At 43.3% G+C, this 20,859-nt stretch overlaps 1 long non-coding RNA gene across 1 annotated transcript; it reads right to left on the bottom strand.

The window, feature by feature from the left end:
• Positions 1 to 11,089: 11,089 nt before the first annotated feature.
• On the bottom strand, positions 11,090 to 19,695 carry LOC122554796 (uncharacterized). Its single transcript, XR_006313082.2, has 4 exons — positions 19,562 to 19,695; positions 16,169 to 16,288; positions 14,571 to 14,675; positions 11,090 to 11,244 (listed from the first exon to the last, which is right to left on the bottom strand). It is a non-coding gene; the product is annotated as an uncharacterized LOC122554796 (long non-coding RNA).
• Between the last annotated feature and the right edge of the window lie 1,164 nt (positions 19,696 to 20,859).

The following is a 20,859-nucleotide window of genomic DNA, read 5'->3' as shown; positions in this document are numbered from 1 at the left end:
CTAGTTTTGGACCTCCCCAACATCAGGCATACTCTTCCGGCATCTAGCGTGTCCAGTCCCATCAGGATTTTATACGTTTCTAGGAGATTCCCCTCATTCTTTTAAATTCCAGTGAGTACAAGCCCAGTCGATCCAGTTTTTCCTCATATGTCAGTCCTGCCATCCTGGGAATCAGCTTGGTGAACCTTTGCTGGACTCCCTCAATAACAAGAATGTCCTTCCTCAGACTAGTAGACCAAAACTGCATATAATTCTCAAGATGTGGCCTCACCAAGGCCCTCTATAACTGCAGAGACACATACTTACTCTGATACTCAAATGCTGTCGCTATGAAGGCCATTAGCTTTCCTCACCAACTGCTGCAACTGCGTGCCAACGTTCAGCAACTGTTCCACCATGACACCCAGGTCTTGTTGCACCTCACTTTTTCCTAAACTTCCACCATTACCGCTCCTATTTTGTTTGCGTAATGTAATAGATTGATAGCCATATTCTTCCTTTGATGTATATTGAACCCAGACCTCTTTAAAGTTGCCGAGTCAACTGAAGACAAGGAAGGGCACACCTGATCTGTTCACATTCAAGATCAAACAACGGTCTGATGGGATCTTACAAGCACTTCACCCACATACTACTTTCAGAATGAATGGGCTTGTTCAGAGTCTGACTCAACTCGCTACAGAAAGACGAGGCTGGCCATTCCTGGGGAGAACAGGAACCATTGACAGACGTTGCTGCTTTGCTAAGGCTCTTGCAGAGTTACATGGGGCTGTGATGAACAGTAAGGCTTGTCATTGGGCCAGATGACGATATCTAAAGGGGAAGACACTGGTTGCTTTGATGGTAGAAGTGTTTCCTCATGTTCGTTTAAAGTTTAACACACCGCCAGATTGTGCAAGGTGAGAAGAGAAAGGCTCACGAAGGTTTGCTTACAATTTAGAATTGTTTTTTTCAGTTGCCAATTCTACTTCAGTTTCATTTGACTGTAAGTTAAACTACAAAGCACCAATTTCCAGAAACATTAAACACATTAAAAACTAAAAGCATTAATAGGAAAACAAAAGAGCCTCCACATGGTGAAATACAAAATAAGATCTCAAGACATTTTCACTCCTGGCTATTATTATGTATAGGGCCCTTGGCCTAGCAGTCTTCAGCTGCTTTGTCAACAGCTTTCCCTCCATCATTAGGACAGGGCAGTGATGAGCTGCTTTCTGGGACCACTGCAGTCGGTGGTGGGTAGGAGCATGCTGTTAGGAAGGCAGTTCAAAGATTTTGACCCAGTGACAGTGAAGGAACGGTGATACAGATCCCAATGAGAATAATGTGTGCTTTGAATGGGATGTCGGAGGTGGGTGCTGCTTCTATGCCATGGGATGTTTCATGTGGTATAACTCACAGTTTTGAGCAGCATGGTGAGTCAATGGTTAGAACTGCTGCCTCACAGCATCAGTGGCCCAGTTCGATTCCATCCTCGGGTGACTGTCTGTGTGGAGTTAGCTCTTTCTCTCAGTGTCTGCGTGGGTTTCCTCTGGATGCTCTGGTTGCCTCCCACAGTCCAAAGATGTACAGGTCAGGTGGATTGGCCAAACTAAATTGCCCGTAGTGTGCAGACTAGGTGGGTTAGCCATGGGAAATGCAGGTTACAGGGATGGAGGTGGGATGCTCTTCGGAAGGTCGGTGTGGACTTGATGGGCTGACTGGCCTGCTTTCATGCTGTAAGGATTCTATGAAAGCTGCATTTGAGGGATACATTGCATCTTGTAGATGGTACACCCTGGTCCTGCTTTTTGTTATTGGTGGAGGGAGTCAGTGTTGAAGATGATGGATGCAATGCTGATAACTAGATTATTTTGTCTTGAATGGTGTCAAGCTTCTTGAGTGTTGTTGGAGCTGCACTCATCCAGGTAAGTGGGGAGTATTCCATCACACTCCTCAATGGTGGACAGGCTTTGGGAAATAAGGAGGCAAGCTATTCCAAGCGTCAGACCTGAGCTTGTAGTCATTGTATTTACACAGCTAAACCAGTTCAGTTTCTGGTCAATGGTCACCCCAGGATGTTGATAATAGGTGATTCAGTAAAGGTAACACTATTGAATGCCAAGGGGCAATGGTTAGATTCTGTTTTGTTGGAGATGGTCATTTTCTGGCACTTGCATGATGCCAGAACGTAACTCACCAGCTGTCCCTCCAAACCTGGATATTGTCCTGGTCCTGCTGCATTTTGGACATGGACTGCTTCAGGATCTGAGGTGTAGTAGCTGAATATTGTGCCACCAACAGTGAAGATCCCCACTTCCTCCTTATGATGGAGGGAAAGCCATTGACAAAGCAGCCAAAGACTGCTAGGCCAGGGGCCCTATACATAAGACTGTTATTTAGGTTGAGGGTTGATTTTGTTAGTTAATGATGGTATGATCAAAATAGAGAGGGACGACCAAAGTTCAGGAAACCAAGATATTGAAACAGTTTGGACAGAAACAAGAAATGATGAAGGCAAGGAATCACATGTGGGAGTGGTTAACAGGCCACTGACATTAACATCATGGCAGAGCAGAAAAGATAATGAGAGCTTTTCAGAAAGGCAAGACAATAATCATGTGAGATTTTAATCTACACATAGACTAGAAAAGTCTGATGGGAATAGATGGATGAGAAGTTCATAAAATGTTTTCAAGGTAGCCACTTAAGACAGCATTTTGCAGACCAAAATAAAAAGCAGGCTTTACTAGGCCTGATATAGTGCAATGGGGTAGAAATAGGTCATGGTCTCCTAGTAAATGTGCCCCTGGACAGGGTTAGCACAATATCATTGAATTCTGCATTCAGCTTGAGGGACAGAGCAGTATGTCTGAGACTATCATTTTAAATTTAAATAAGATGAATTACGAGGGCATGAAAGTATAACTGGCTAAAGTGAAATGGCAAATTAGGTTCAAATATTCTGAAGTGGAGATTTCAGAATATACTGAATAGATACATTCCAACATGAAGAAAAATTCCACAGGAACATTAAAGATAGCTTCTAATTAAATGAACAAGCATATAACTGTGCAAATAAAGAGGACAGGTCAGAATGTTGGACTGGCTACATTAAAAAATGAACGAAGAATTGATAAAGATGGAAAAAATAGAGTATTCGGGAAAACTAGCCAGAAATATAGAGATTATTGGAATTATATAGGAAGAAGAGATTATATTTCTATAAATATTTAAAGAAGGAAAGATTTAACAAGGTGAACATTGACCCTACAGAAAGTGAGACTGGATAATTAGTAATAAAAAATAAGGAAATGGCAGATGAATTGAACAGATATTTTGTATTTGTCTTTATTGTAGAGGATACAAGTAACATCCCAGAGGTAGCAATAAATCAGGAAATGAAAGGAAGGGAGGGATAGAGGAACGTTATAATCACCAGAGAAGTGGAAGTGTAAATTGTTGCAGCTGTGAGCTGATAGGGACTTGGATCTTGACGGACTGCATCCTTGGATTTTAAAAGAAACGTCATGTGAGATAATTAATGCATCAATTTTAATTTTCCAGACCCCTATAGATTCAAGGATAGTTCCGTAAAATTGGCAGATGGTGAATGTAGCTCCATTATTAAAAAAGGGAGGAAGACAAAAAGTAAGAAAGTACAGGCCAGTTAGTTTAACATTTGTCACAGGGAAAATGTTAATATCCATTAATAAAGAAGTTACAAAAGGGCATTTCAATCATTTAAAGCAGAGGGCAGAATCAATAATGGTTTTGTAAAATTGAAATAGCTCCACAGAAGCTAGTGTCCCCTCACCTATGTGTCCTTTATTTATAGATGGAGAAACCTTGATACTGATCCAGTCTGGAGCACACATCTTTCCCTTCTAAGGGGTACACCCACCTGGGAGAAAGTTCTAAGGACTATGTCCAAGTTCTCTAAGTGCTCTTTATTGGTCTTCACTGTTATTAGTTGTGAAAAGTGGCTTACTATTTATTTAAAATCCCCACAAAGGCAAACTGACCAATTGGGCTTCACAATAGGGCTCAGTGGTTAGCACTGCTGCCTCATAGCGCCAGAGACTAGGGTTCAATTCCTACCTCAGGCAACTGTCTGTGTGGAGTTTGCATATTCTCCCTGTGGGTTTCCTCTGGGTGCTCTAGTTTCCTCCCACAGTCCAAAAATGTGCAGGTTAGGTGAATTGGCCATGCTAAATTGTCTGTAGTGTTAGGTGAAGGGGTAAATGTAGGGGAATGGGTCTGGGTGGGTTGCTCTTCGAGGGTCAGTGTGGACTTGTTGGGCCAAAGGGCCTGGTTCCACACTGAAAGTAATCTAATCTAATAAAATTGATATGACTGATGCTGCCCATTCCACAACCTGGACTGGTTTGATGTTTCCTTTACTTTCCAGCCTCTTGATTTCTGCCTCTACTTTTGCCTCTACCAGCAAATGGAACTGGGCAGGCCTTGCAGAATCATGGAATTGCTTCCTGGTCAACATGCAAGCTGGCCTTGTGTCTCTTGCTCCTAAACATTCCTGAAAAATATTCAGGCATTTAATTAGGACGTCGCTCAGGCAGCCATTTTCTAATCGAAAAATGTTGAGCTAGTCTTCGTGAATCTTTCTCAACCAACTTCACCCCATCAGGCTTAGGCCCAAGCCTTTTACTACAGTTAGTGGTAAATGAACTAGCTGCATCTCATTAGAGACCCAAATCAAAGCTGTCCCGTTAATCTGTAATCTGTTCTCCGGTATAGATTCTCAGTCTAGTTGAGGTCTTGCACAAACTTAAGGGTTGGTGTCCAGAATTTTATCAAAGACTGCTTTGGTAATCACTGAAACAGTCACGTCAGTAACGACCTCCATTAAAACTAGGTGACCATTTAGCCAGACGTTTATTTTGCTTGGTTCAGATTTGGATGTTGCTGAACTATTTTTCTGTTCCAAACAAGATGCAAGTGGATTTTCCAGGGTGTGCATGCTCCTGAATAGTGGCCCAGAGTTCTTTTACTCAATTTAGGTCCAATCGGACTCTTTGTCTGTCTTGATTCCACGTACTGACAACAACTACAATGGCTTGGTGGCCCAGATCCTGAAGAAACTTCCAACCTTTTCGCTGAGGCGTGGCTTTGTTTTGAGATTTTGCTGTGGGCTGACCTAGAGTCCCTCTGTTCAGGATATGTCCTGAGGGAGGCAATGCAATTGCTTTTACTCAAGTGATGTTCCCCAAGCTCGGTCAGACTGGTGAGGGTGCCCACTTCTATCAGCATACCCTGCAACTCATATGCTCCACTTGCCACACTTGCTAATGACAAAGTCAATTGCAGTGCCTTTTGAAGTCCAATTGGGTTTCAGCCAATAGGTGCTGTTGCATGGCTACATCATTAATCTCACAGGCTCTCACCATCTCATTTAGGGATAAAGCAAAATCACATGCCTCTGCCAGTCATCTTAACCCAGTCAAAAATTCCAATACAGGGATACCCTTAGTTCTTGAATTGCCAAGTAAAACCAATAACATCTCAGAATTACAGAAGGCATAAGGTCATAATTTTCCTTAACTAAATTCGTCAACTTTTGAAAGGTTTTAGTATCTGGTACCTCATGGGAAGTTAGGCTCCTAATAGCTGGAAAAGCCTGTCAGGAGGATTACTTGTTACTTTTCATCTGCCCCAATGTCACTTGCCCGGAAAACAATATCACATTCTTCCCACATACTGGGCCCAATCTTTGATGGCAGAATCAAACACGTCAAGCTTCCCAAACAACGGCATGATGCCAGAAGTGCTTACCCCAACTCAAAGATGTATAAACAAATTTTTTCAGGTGCATACTTTCTCTTGCCACCACTGAAATACCTCTACTGATATTCCGTTACCAAATCACTCTTTATTTCCACATGGAGAGTCCTTGACATTGATCCATTTCCCTCAGAGCCAGTTCAGAGTGACAGGATATCTGACACTCCTGTTCTTTTTTCCTTTTTTCTTTTTTCTTTTTTTTCCTTTTTTTTCTCTTTTATATTTCTTTTAACCCCCACACTACCACCTAACTGCGGTAGTGCTTATTTTTTCCCCAGCATCCATGGTGTGTGTGTGTGTGCAGGTGTGAGACACAGTGAGGACACTCCTTTTTTTTATCAAAGGGAATCTCCTGGTTATTTTCTTTTTTCCTTTTTCTTTCTATCAAAGGGTAATTCTCCTGTTTATATTTTTTTATATAAATTTAACCCCCACACTACCACCTAACTGCAGTAGTGCTTATTTTTTCCCCAGCACCCATGTTGTGTGTGCGCAGATGTGAGACACAGTGAGGACACTCCTGTTCTTTTTTTTTTTTTTTTTTTTCTTCTTTTCCCCTTTAACCCCCACACTACCACCTAAGTGCGGTAGTGCTTATTTTTTCCCCAGCACCCATGTTGTGTGTGCGCAGATGTGAGACACAGTGAGGACACTCCTGTTCTTTTTCTTTTTTTTTTTTTTTTTTCTGAACTGTGTTTATTTTTTTTAAATTTTTTTTTTCTTAACCCCCACACTACCACCTAAGTGCGGTAGTGCTTATTTTTTTCCCCCAGCACCCATGGTGTGTGTGTGTGCAGGTGTGAGACACAGTGGAAGACACAAAGTGCACGAATCTTTATTCAATTCTGAACTGTGTTTATTTTTTTTTCTTTAAAGTGCTCCCTCCTGTGTATTTTTTTTTCCTTTTATGCACTCCACCTCCCTCCTGTGTATTTTTTTTTTCTTAACCCCCACACTACCACCTAAGTGCAGTAGTGCTTATTTTTTGCCCCAGCACCCATGGTGTGTGTGTGCAGGTGTGGGACACAGTGAAAGACACAAAGTGCACCAATCTTTATTCAATTCTGAACTGTGTTTATTTTTTTTTTTTTTATTTTTTTTTTTTTAACCCCCACACTACCACCTAAGTGCGGTAGTGCTTATTTTTTCCCCAGCACCCATGTTGTGTGTGCGCAGATGTGAGACACAGTGAGGACACTCCTGTTCTTATCTGTCAGAGAGGGCTCCCTGATTGGACCAGACCAACAGCCCCAATCAGGGAACTCATAGTCTATGAAGTCCACCTGGCTGACCTCGTTACAGTTACTAGAGTAACGTTTGTCCAACCATTTTGGAGTTGCTAAGGAAGAAACTCATGCTGTGCATAAAATGGAATAGCTGAATGTATTATACATAAATTGCCAGATTCCAGAAAGTATTTGATAATGTGCCTCATCAAAAGTTGTTTTGGAGAATAAAAGCTCATGGCACAAAGGATTGCACATTGGCACAGAGAGGTGATAGCTTGGCTAACAGACCAGGAGCAGGTGTAAATGTGTCTTTGACAGGTTAGCAAGCTATAATAAATGGTGTGCCACAGGGATTGATGCTGGGACCTCAACAGGTTACAATTTGCATAAATGCATTGAATGATAAGATGGAGGATATAGTTGTTAAATTTGCTGCTGACACCAAGATAGATAGGGAGGTAAGTTGTGAATAGAATATAAGGAGGATACAAAAGATTCTAGATACATTATTTGAATGGGCAAAATAAAGTGTGAAAATGTGGCATTGCCTGTTTTGGTAGGAAACATAGAAAGGACGCATAATATCTATATTATTCCTTCCCTTCTTTTAGCTTTGCTTGTTACATTCTCTGTCACCCTAATCTCTCCGATTCCCCCACCCCATCTGCTCTTCCCATCCCCCCACCCCATCTGCTCTTCCCATCCCTCCACCCCATCTGCTCTTCCCATCCCCCCACCCCATCTGCTCTTCCCAATCTGGCAGTTAGACACACCAGTGTTCTGGTATTCTTACATTCCGATCACTTAATCTTAATCATCAACATCCTTTCTCCTCAGCACTCCAACACCCCCCACCTCCCCCCCCCCCCCCCCCCCCCCGCAATTGAACCATGAATTCTTCCCCCACTATACTTCACGTCAGCTCTGACAAAGAGGCATCTAGACGCAAAATGTTAGCTTGCTCTCTCCCCATGCATACTGCCTGACCCACTGTGATCTCCAGCATTTGTTGTTTTCAGTACGGATTCCAGCATCTGCAGTAATTTGCTCCGAGATGTGCAGCGGATGTTTCATCTTATGGGAGAATCTAGACGAGGGTTACCTTTTAGGGATCGGGAGTTTCCCATTTAGATTAGATTACTTACAGTTTGGAAACAGGCCCTTCAGCCCAACAAGTCCACACCAACCCTCCGAAGAGCAACCCACCCAGACCCATTCCCCTACATTAACCCCTTCACCTAACACTACAGGGCAATTTAGCATGGCCAATTCACTATACCTGCACATTTTTGGACTGTGAGAGGAAACCGGAGCACCTGGAGGAAACCCACACAGACTCAGGGAGAATGTCCAAACTCCACACAGTTTTTTTTATTTCAAAAATATACTTTATTCATAAAATAATTGGATGGTCTGTACAGTTGGTCATGCCATACATACGTAAACATTTGCATACAGAGATCAGAATTTATCATTTGTATGTACAGGTCTGTACGTTTATCAATCATATGTCCATATATTTAGCTGCGGCGTCAGCAGAGCCCAAAAGACTGCGTGGGCCTCCTGTTCTTCTCAGGCAGGCAGATGTTACATGGTGGTCTTTCGCCATCGCGCCTTGGCGGCAGCTGCCCCAAGCTTCAGCGCGTCCCTCAACACGTAGTCCTGGACCTTGGAATGTGCCAGTCTGCAACACTCAGTCGGGGTCAACTCCTTCAGCTGGAAGATCAACAGGTTTCGGACCACCCAGAGAGTGTCCTTTACCGAGTTGATGATCCTCCAGGCACAGTTGATGTTCGTCTCGGTGTGCGTCCCGGGGAACAGGCCGTAGAGCACGGAGTCCCGCGTCACGGCGCTGCTCGGGACGAACCTTGACAAACACCACTGCATTCCTCTCCAGACTTCTTCTGCATAGGCACATTCCAGAAGGAGATGTGTGACAGTCTCGTCCCCCCCGCAGCCGCTTCGAGGGCAGCGTGCGGTGCGGGAGAGAGTCCGGGCGTGCATAAAGGATCTCACAGGCAGAGCCCTTCTCACCACCAGCCAAGCCATGTCTTGGTGCTTGTTGGAAAGTTCTGGCGATGAGGCATTCTGCCAAATGGCTTTGACAGTCTGCTCAGGGAACCGCTCGATAGGATCCGCCCTCTCCTTTTCCCGAAGGGTCTCAAGGACACTACACGCTGACCACTTCCTGATGGACTTGTGGTCAAAGGTGTTTTTCTTCATAACCTTCTCCACGAAGGACAGGTGATACGGAACAGTCCAACTACTCGGAGCGTTCCGCGGCAGCGAGGCCAGGCCCATCCTTCGCAACACCGGGGACAGTAGAACCTCCGTACATAGTGACACTTGGTGTTTGCGTACTGTGGGATCCACGCACAGCTTGATGCAGCCACACACAAAGGTGGCCAACAGAGTGTATTTTTTCCCCTGTTGCCCAGATCTTTGTACAGTGAGTCCCTTCGGACTCGGTCCATCTTTGACCTCCATATAAACTGGAAGATGGCCCGGGTGACTGCAGCGGGACACGTTCTGGGAATAGGCCAGACCTGTGCCACGTATAACAGCAATGACAGTGCCTCACACCTGATGACCAGGTTTTTTCCCGCGATGGAGAGCGACCGTTGCTCCCATCTGCCCAGTTTCTGTCTCGCCTTCCTGATCCGCTCCTCCCAGGTCTTGGCGCACGCCCCAGCCCCCCTGAACCAAGTACCCAGCACCTTCAGGTGGTCGGTCCTGACGGTGAAGGGGATCGAGGATTGGTCGGCCCAGTTCCCGAAAAGCATGACCTCGCTCTTGCCTCGGTTTACCTTGGCCCCCGAGGCCCGTTTGAACTGGTCACATATGCACATAAGTCTGCACACGGACAGCTGATCCGAGCAGAAAACGGCGACGTCATCCATGTACAGGGAGGCCTTGACCTGCAGGCTCCCGCTGCCAGGAATAGTCACCCCTCTCAGGCTCGCATCCTTCCTGATGGACTCGGCAAATGGCTCTATGCAGCACACAAACAAGGCAGGAGAGAGAGGGCAGCCCTGCCTGACTCCAGATCTGACTGGGAAGCTATCTGATTCCCACCCATTGATTGAGACTGCACTGACAATGTTGGTGTCGAGCAGTCTGATCCAATTGCAGCTTCCCTCCCCAAAGCCCATTTTGGAGAGAACATCTCTCATATACCTGTGTGATATCCTGTCAAAGGCTTTCTCCTGGTCCAGGCTGATCAGGCAGGTGTCCAACCCTCTGTCCTGCATGTAGGCGATCGTATCCCTGAGGAGTGCGAGACTCTCAGCGATCTTCCTGCCAGGTACAGCACAGGTTTGGTCAGGGTGAATCACCAACCCCAGAGCAGACCTGACCCGGTTGGCGATTACCTTTGACAGAATTTTGTAATCCGCATTCAACAGTGAGATTGGTCTCCAATTTTTGAGTTCCTCCCTCTCCCCCTTCTGCTTGTAGATGAGGGTGATGATGCCTTTCCTCATGAATTCACTCATGCAAACTCCACACAGACAGTTGCCTGAGGCAGGAATTGAACCCACATCTCTGGCACTGTGAGGCAGCAGTGCTAACCATTGTACCATGAAGGTTAGATGACTTTTCTATATCTCAAAGGAGAGTCCCTGAATGTGTTTAAGGCGAGGTTAGATAAGTAAGGGGGGGTGAAATATTATCAGAGGTGGTGCGGAATGTGGATCTGGCGTAACAGTCAGATTCCTGAAGAAGGGCTCATATCCAAAACCTCGATTCTCCTGCTCCTTGGATGCTGCCTGACCTGCTGCGCTTTTCCAGCAACGCATTTTCGGCTAACAATCAGATCAGCCTACTGTTGTTGAGTGGCAAGTATCTGAATGGCCTGCCCCATTCCTAATTTACATGCTTACGTATATACGGTTAGTTTTGCACAGTGTTGCAATGGTCAAGGTGATCATTTGCTCAGATCACTGTGAAGATTTCAAAACTAAACTCCCGATCCAGGTCTCCTAATAGAAAGGGAAATCTGACAACAGCAGAGTTATGTTGTGTTAAGCTGAGTAAGAAAGCAAGGTTTTTATGTTTGTATTTAATCAATATCTCGCAAGTTTCTGCAGGCCCTCCATGAAACATTTCAAAGTTGATGTTACAGTAGAGGAAATAGAGGAGGTTGTCCACCATTGGCAATGTGATAATCACCAGATAAGTTTGGGGCTTCGTGGGTGAGTTGTTCAAGCGATAAGTATTGGCCAGGATGCAATATCTGTGAAAACAGAACAGATTTAAAGTGAAAGTGGGAGCCAAGATAAAGTTGAAAACACAAAAGGGATGTGAAAAGGCGATGCTAATCGTAGTCCCAGTGAGGCAACTCCGAATTTGAATATGTTTCAGTGTTGCCGGGTACACAATATTTAATGTAATCAGCAGGGGAGCACCGGGGCCGAAAGGGAAATGGGGATCAGGCACTGACCTTCGTTTGGCCCACATTCAAACTAACTACACCTTTTCAGTATTCATAGCTTCACCCAGAAACCGAGATAATAATAATTATGAATGGGAACTTTCATTTACATGTCACAGTGAAAACAAAGCCTACAATAGGAAAGGCATCAGCATTTTCAGATAGTTGTGCTATTTGCACAATCGTGCCTCAGGATGATCTCAGATAGTAATTTGCTGCATAATGGAAGTACTTCTTTTAATTCGCTTTCTGTGCATATCTTGCAACAATGAGCGAGAGGAGCAAGCGAAACTGCGTGCCATCAAATACTACTCCACTATATTCATTGCAAAGCAATAACATTGCGGGTGTGTTCATGTACACAAGTCATGCCTCCAGTCATTATTTCAGTCCATTGAGTGAGGGAAATCCCTGTGATGTATCTTTGCAATGCTCTCTCTGATTGGTTAAACAAGGGGATTCCGCTCATCTGGTTCACAAAGTTTTGATTTCACATACGACTGCCCTAGAAAGATCTGCTCACTGATAACCTACTCATGAGAATGTTTGTGAGGTAACCTTCTCACAGGACTTCTGTTCAATCTCCCAGTCGTTTAACATACAATTGAAAGCAGGAAAGTGTACCTTCTTTCTAGGTCACACGTAATGCCACACTGTTGTAGAACCTGTTGTTCTACACAGTACTGGATATAATATCACCTGTATTTGTTCTCCCCTGAGTGAAAGGACACCCCTTTATATCTTGTCTCATGACAGCCATGGACAGTTTTCCAGCTACATCACCCACTCCTCTATTCAAAATATCCTTTAAGAATTCAAATGTTAATATATGGAGTGATGGAAATCAGTGGGAAATTGAAAATACGAACATTTTCAACATTGCACATTTTTTTACAACAGTACTTAAGGATACAGGAATGAATATATTACAATTAGCATTGATTAAAATTGCACTGCATCAGTATTTACTGTGGAAAAGGATATGGAAGATATAGAATGTAGGGAAACAGATGATGACACCTTGAAAAATGTCCACATTACAGAGGAGGAAGTGCTGGATGTATTGAAACGCATGAAGGTGACTAAATCCCCAGGACCTAATCAGGTGTACCCTAGAACTCTGTGGGAAGCTAGGGAAGTGATTGCTGGGACTCTTGCTGAGATATTTGTATCATCAATAGTCACAGGTGAGATGCCGGAAGACTGGAGGTTAGCTGGGTCCACTACTTTTTGTCATTTACATAAATGATTTGGATGTGAGTTTAAGAGGTACAGTTAGTAAGTTTGCAGATGACACCAAAATTGGAGGTGTATTGGACAGCGAAGAAGGTTACCTCGGATTACAACAGGATCTTGATCAGATGGCCAATGGGCTGAGAAGTGGCAGATGGGGTTTAATTTAGGTAAATGCGAGGTGCTGCATTTTGGGAAAGCAAATCTTAGCGGTACTTATACACTTAATGGTAAGGTCCTAGGGAGTGTTGCTGAACAAAGAGACCTTGAAGTGCAAGTTCATAGCTCCTTGAAAGTGGAGTTGCAGGTAGATAGGATAGTGAAGAAGGTGTTTGGTATGCTTTCCTTTACTCCAGAACTTGAGAGCATAGGTTTAGGGTGAGAGGGGAAATATACAAAAGAGACCTAAGGGGCAACTTTTTCATGCAGAGGGTGGTACATGTATGGAATGAGCTGCCAGAGGAAGTGGTGGAGGCTGGTACAATTACAACATTTAAAAGACATTTGGATGGGTATATGAACAGGAAGGATTTGGAGGGATGTGGGCCGGGTGCTGGCAGGTGGGACTAGATTGGGTTGGGATATCTGGTCGGTATGGACGGATTGGACCGAAGGGTCTGTTTCCATGTTGTACAGCTCTATGACTCTTTAACTGCAGAACATTGTCCACCATACACGAAGTAAGGATAACACTTCGACAAGGCAATGGCAATAAAGGTGGATGTTCCATCTGGATTAGATTGTTTGTGATTATTTGTGTTAAAATAGCAGATAAACTCATGCAAAGCAATATTCCTGCAGAGTAATAGCCTCACTGAAATCATTCAGAGCGCACCAGATCTTCTTGTGATCATCAAATTGAAGGAAGTCAGCTTTTGGCACTGAAACACTCAGGAAGTCAATCTCCACATCCAGCACTTGGAGGTCAGATACAGCATGATCAGATATGAGAAAAGTTCCTTCCAGTCTGCCCTCACTCTTCCTTCATCCATTATCTGCCTGTACTCTCACTTTCAGCAGATCATCCCATTGGTGAATGAGTCGTACAGCTCACAGCAACTCAACCTTCGAATGGGATTAAAATAGTTAGAAAACTGTTATTGACCAGAGTGTACAGGATGAGCTGAAGGAGAGTTTTTCTGTGTGGTAAAGCTCTACGGTTCTACGAACCTCATTGACTGACACTTACATTTGGTGAGGGATGTTTGTGTGCATTGGCAGTATCCCTACCTCTCAGTACCATAGAGGCTTGAGTTCAAATCCCACCTACTCCAGACGTGTATATAATATCTCTAAACAGGTTGATTAGGAGAATATCTTTGATTGGATACACCAGCTTTGTAGGAAACAATGAGAATGAAAGTTTATTCTACCCTTTGGGACTGATCTGAATTTAATCATTGGGTCTCACAGCTAAAGGGATGAGGACACATCCTGAAGTTATATATTTTGAACGTTTCCCCTGCATTTAAAGTAACATTGAAATTCATCATTAGGTGATCCTCAGTTGCTTAAAATAAAGCATTTAAATTAAACCATTTTAATTAATGAATCCCATGAAAACAGGTAATCTTTCAAGACAGTTTTAGTTGAAATTATCATTAGTACAATGATGGCTCATTAGATTAAAGTTTTAATTGTGAAAGAATCTGAATGAAATGCAAAAATGGGTAGACGTTTGTGATTAAAACTTCTCTTCAATACTGTTAGAAAGAAATTTGAGGAAAGAAAATGTGTAGAGAGATGTATTAAAGTTGGATTAACCTTTGAGGTTAATGCTATTTCATCAGCATTGGAAGATCATAAGTTTGTCATTGCCAATATCTTCAGGTTTTGATGCAAGGACATTGACCTGAAATATTAACTGCATACCTCTCCCTAGAAATGCTGCCTACCTGGTGTAATGTCAGTCTTCGTTTCAGCTTTTCAGAGTTGCAATATTCAACTCTTTGCATTCAGTCTTGAGAAACTTCAGTAAGCCTGGTTCAGGTTTTCGACCTCTGAAAGAAGAAGATCATTAACTGCCAGCTGATTGTTTCCATTTCCTTTCAAGCATGATGTTGCTTTGTTCTGGTAAATGATGCATTTTCACTTAAATGCCATGCTCATTGATAGTGTGGCTACACAGGATGTGATTTAACCACTGTATACTAAGCTGACATACATTTAATGTAGAAATGGCAACTTGAGATTGTGGTTTGTGGTGCTTTTTTGCAAAGTAATAGAACATTCCCAAAAGCTGGTCCTGAACATTGCATTGCAACTTATTCAGGTCATCAATTCCAAAACCTTTAGGTCATTTAGCAAATGTTAATATTAGGTAAAGCTTCTCAAATACAACCACAGTCATTGCTCTGAATGATGCATTTTCAGGGCACATCTGTAGAGCAACAAGGTAGTAAATGTTCACTGATTCTATATCAACTCATGAAGCTTCTTGAAACCTGGACTTCATTGGTTTCTAGTAAAATATGTGTCAGAACAAGTTAGTGAAGTGCGGGTGGTATAAGAAGTAGAGTGGACTCAAAAGTGGTACAGATTTCATCACTGCAAGAACAAGTGCCTAGAAAGTCAGAACATGTGAAGACTGCAATTTCTTTAGAAAATAACTGTGTAGTGGAAGGTTTCGCTTTGACAAAAGGTTCCATTTAGTGGGTGATCAAGCTCGACTCACTGGGCAAAATCCCAACTGTTAAAGAAAGAATGTAAAATGTGCATTTACGTAGCACCTTGCTTGGCCTCAGGACATCCTGAAGTGCTTCACCACGAATAAAGCATCTTTGATTTTCATCACTATATAATGTGGGAACTGAAATTGTACAACCTGCGCAAAGTTAAGGTGCACAAAATTGGAGCGTAATAAGGGCCAAATCCAATCTATCTATCTTTTTGATTGAAGCATGAGTATTGAACCAGGACACTGCCTAGTTCTCCTCTGCTCCCCTTTGAAACATAACACTGTGGCAATGTTTATCACCATCTGAGCAGGCAGCTGGAGTCTCAGCTTGAGGTTTTATTCATATAAAGCAGCACATCAGCACTGCATTACACCTGTAAGCTTGGACATTAGACTCAAATATCTGGAGATAATGTTGGAAATCTAGGTTCTCTTTAAAAAAAACACCAAAATTCACAGTAGGTTTATTCATATTCGCAGGAAAAAGTAAGGTTATCCTTCATTTCCATAAAAAGACACATCCAAAACAAGCCTGGATTATCTTGTTGCTAGTTTTGCAAGTATCAAATGAAATTGTTGCCAAATGAGGTTGGAAATACTCAACAGTAACTCTGCATTCAGGTACATGCCGTACACAATGACAAGGCAAGCCATCTCGGTGAGAAATTCAAAATGTCTTCTGTCACTTTCAAAGACTCATACCACATGACCATCTCTTCCTATGTTTTGCAAGACCAAACTACCACCCGCCCACCCACACCCAAGTTATTATTTACAATTGCCTCAAGTTGTGGAGATGTAATAGAATGAACTTACTTCTGCCACAGTAATGTGAACTGGTTATCAATTCCTCATTACTCAAGTTGATCAATCAGCTTCACTTGTGAAATAGTCATCATTTCATACCATTGGTTATGGCATCCACTTTATGTGCAACTGTTAAAAAACAACATTTGTACAACAACATTGGTGTAAATACGTTATTTTCTGAAATATAGGTTTCCATGTTCAGTGTCCTGAGCTGAGATAGTCTCTATGAACATTAGAACCAGTCACTTTCATGAGAATTCTGATTTTCTTTTCTCTATAGGTACACCCAGCATCTACCTGAGTGACTGAGCAGCCAAACTCTGTAACAAATTCCCATTTGAGTTGATCCAGGTTTTCAAACATTTAATCTGCTGCTGTAATCTTCTTGAGGGTAGACTGAGAAAGTACTTCCAGAGATTAGGCCAGATATGAATTGTCAAGATGTTTTACATCACAATGAATGTGCGCACAGAGCAACAGGTAAAATCCGACATAATTTACTCAGTGCAGCTTCTATTTGGGCAGTGATAAAAGGGCATGAATGCTCTCTGCTTCCACCCAACAATGCTGTCACCTCTTCTGACTCAAGCGAAAGATCTACTAACTCCCTCCTGAATTTGAGTCTATTGATTTAAAAACTTCATTGTGCATGTATCCTTGGGATGGTGTGGTGGCTCAGTGGTTAGCACTGCTGCCTCAGAGCAATAGGGACCTGGGTTCAATTCCAGCAACAGGGTACTGTCTGTGTGGAGTTTATGCATTCTCCACATGTCTGTGCGAGATCCGTCCCACAGTCCAAAGATGTGCGGGTTAGGTGGATTGGCCATGCTAAATTGTCCAGGGATGTGCAGACAAGGTGGATTAGCCATGGGAGGTGCCGGGTTACAGGGATAGGGTAGGTGGGGTGAGTCAAGGTGGGATACTCTTCAGAAGGTTGGTGTGGACTCAATGGGGTGAATATCCCACAACCACATTGTAGGGATTCTATGCTTCCTTCACAATCAGAAAACGAGGCATTTTGAAAACACTTGCCAAATACACAGAGCTGGGAATTTCCAACACACTGTTTGGGAGCAGTTTACTAATTACTGTGAGGAGCTATCAAATATCCAGCAAACACACCTCCCAGTGGCTAACCTCTGATCAACTCCATTCTCCACATGTCTGTGCGAGATTCCTCCCACAGTCCAAAGATGTGTGGGTTAGGTGGATTGGCCATGCTAAATTGTCTAGCAACCACATCTCCCAGGGGCTAACCTGTGATCAACTTCGAGCACATGGAGATGGGATTTCTATCCAACTGGGGACTTCATTCTTTGGGAGCATAAACACCGCTCCAATTAAATGCTTAATTACTATAAACAAGATTATGTGCTCCTTGTTTCATATGTTTGCCACCTATTTTGTATGGGTCAGTAAGGACTCGTATTGAAGACTCTAAGGACTGTATGTACTTTATTTGGAAATGTAAGAAAGAAAGTAGAAGCTTAGATTATTAGTTCTTTTATCACTCGAAGGAAAATTGGAACTGTGTGGTGTTCTTTTGTTGAAACTGGGTTTGATACTTTTGTGAGGCATGCTTCCTCCAGTTGTCTCTGGGAAAAAGGAATATCTGCCCAGCAATAGACAGTGGATTGATTTCAGTAGTGTAACACTGAGCTGAGAAACAGCTGGCACACAGATCTCGAAACCTTACCAGCAAGCAAAATCCTCCCTCTGTGAATCAGAAAGGAATAACATTCAAGGGGTTTGCAAAAAGAAAAAAAAACCTGTTAGCACAAGCCAAGACCTAGGTCCAGCTGACAGGCTACTGAATTGAGGATCTTCTATGATTGACAACAATGTAAGATCTCTTCAAAAACCAAAACTTACCGTGAGAAAGTTACCTCATTCCATTTTTTTTTGCTTAGAGCTGCAATCCACAAAACTTATGTCTTTTTTTACCTAACTTTTGCAAGTTCCTTAAAAACTGTCTTGCTTGGCCTATCCATTTGATGTGTGAATCGGTATATGTGTGCTTGTATTCAGAGTAAATATAGTTTAAGTTTGCATGCTAGTAATTAATATTCTGTATTTGCCACATTTGAGATGCTAAGTTTGTTCGAATAAAGAATTCTTTTTGTTCATTGATGAAATCTGTTGTGAATTATAGTCACAGTCAGGAATGAACCATCCTAGAGATTAAAATGATTACATTTAACATTTGTGATGATTTATGGTGCAGTGGGACTCAATTTGCAGCACACACCCAACCCATTAGGATCATGACAGGAGAGTTATAAGCACCAACCATTGTATTAATGGCGTGTGAACATACTAGGAGTCCTTGGTAGGATCTTGAAGGACTAAGGTCTGATGTTTAATTTAAACTAGTTGCTGTCATGCAATAGAGTGCTTCTTGTACAACACAAGAGCCTCTTCTAGTTAGATCTCCCCCCCCCCCCCCCTTCACCAACCAGGTTCTATAGCTATCTCCACCGAACCTCATGGTCATATTGAATAGTGGTGTAGGCTCGAAGGGCTGAATGGCCTACTTCTGCTCCTGGTTTCCATATCAACCTTTCTGTCTTTAAATAGGACGTTGGTAGCAAAGCTATTCTGTGTTGAGGCCGAGGCTCTGTGTGACCACACAGACAACAGGAGCCCACTGCTGGATACACAAGTGTACATCAAACTTTAACCACCTCCCCCAATTCTCCCTCCTCAAAGGGTGGGTCTTTCCAGCATTGCCTGTTTTATTTCAGACTGCCAGAAGCCACAGCGGCTTGCTTCACTGTGGTAGTTTGTGATCTCGGGTGAGGGTCAAGGAGTCGGCTATTTTGCGATTGCTTCCCCTTTCGTCAGTGTTGTGTTCTGCAAACAAATGAAGATGACAACTAAAAGAAAAGCTCCCTTAAGAGAAAGGCCCATCTCTGACTATTGCTGCTGGCCAAACCTTAAACTAGCAGAAAGGGTCGCCCACCAGCAATAGCACCCACTAGAAATTTGTTCCATTTCTATTGATGGAAGGAAAGTCAGCCAGGTTGCACTCTGGGTTGTGGGTATACTCTACTAGCTTACTCTCCAGTATCACCAATACATGGTCTATTTATAGCTCAAACGATCACGGGACAAATGCAGTCTCATTTTTCAGCAAGCCAGCCACAAGGAACCAAATCAGAAACTTGACACTATCCATCACACACACACACACACAGACACACACACACACACACACACACACAGACACACACACACACACACACACACAGACACACACACACACACATATACACACACACACAGACACACCCCTCCCCCCACCAACCACCAAACTTGATATAGCAACGAATGTGCGCACTACATGTTATTAAAGCAGTGACAAGGATGTTTCTAAGCCACCACATCAGACAAACATACTTGATGGTAATCTAGAGCTCAGCAGGTGTCACTCCATGTGAAGACTGTGAGGTTTGGGCTCCCTCTCAGCTGCTGCACATTGTTCAGAATGTAACAGAGTCACTACTTTTGCGAGGAGTCCAGCTACACACTGATGCAAGCTTGAACTGGTGGTGACATACTGCTGGTTTCAGAAGTAGAGTTAGTTCCATTGACCTTCACTTGAGCAGCTGAGAAAATTCCACTTCAGGTCTGAAGTCTGTTGCGTAGTTGGGGAGTTCACAGTAGAGTGGAGGAGAGTCTGACACCTTTTCAAATGTAGTTTGAACTCTTCCCTACAAGCACACACTCTCGCTCACACACAGACAGACACGCACAAACATAAAGTTTCACTCACTCACACACACACACACACTCTCACACACGTATAGACTCACACACAAACACACAGTTTCATTCACACATGCGCACACGCTCACTCACACACAAATGAACACACTCTCACATACAGACACACACACATAAATGCAGACACACATACACAGACTCTCATACATGCGCATTCACACACACATACACTCTTGCAAACACAGAATTTCTCGCACACATGCACACACACACACGCACTCTTGCACACTCCGAATCTCTCTCACACATGTTCGCACGCACGTATGTACTCTTATACAGAAACTTTCTTACATATGCGTGCACACACACACACATCCATGCACTCTCACACATAGACACACAAACAAACACATACACTTCATCTGTCACACACATGTGCACACACCCACACACTCTCACACACACATATTTATAGTAAATATTGGATGATTTGTTGGATACTTTGGTTTGGAGTAGTGTTTTGATTTGGCCTTAAATTTAATGTTGTGCCCAGGAGTATCCTGTGATGGCTGTGACTTGTTGATGACAGGGTGAGACGCTTGTTAGCCAGTGGGGAGTTGGGATTCAGCGCAGTGGGATCACAGTCACATCGGGTGGTCAGTGTAGTGATTGCAACAGGTCAGCCACCTCGACGTCCCTGATTGGGGCTGTTAACCTGGTCCAATCAGGGAGCCCTGGCTGACAAATATACACAGGAGTATATCTGTGCCCAGGTGTCCCTGAAGAAAGAGCACGTGGTGTCTACCAACACCCTGGAGTTGTTCAGGGAGAGGTGGGTGCCGCAGGGAGTGGAGTGCATTATTTTCCCCCTCTAACTCTATTTTGATTTAATCCTTGCCCTCCCCTTTCACCTTTTGATCACACAGCATTGCCCTTTGATGAGAAGGGCACTTCTTGTCATTGGCCATACA

Source organism: Chiloscyllium plagiosum, unplaced genomic scaffold, assembly GCF_037043375.1.
Source record: "Chiloscyllium plagiosum isolate Xiang-an unplaced genomic scaffold, Cpla_swu_hap1 HiC_scaffold_9, whole genome shotgun sequence".
Taxonomy (NCBI): domain Eukaryota; kingdom Metazoa; phylum Chordata; class Chondrichthyes; order Orectolobiformes; family Hemiscylliidae; genus Chiloscyllium; species Chiloscyllium plagiosum.
The sequence above is the reverse complement of the archived record's forward strand: the minus strand, read 5'-3'. Positions and strand labels throughout refer to the sequence as shown.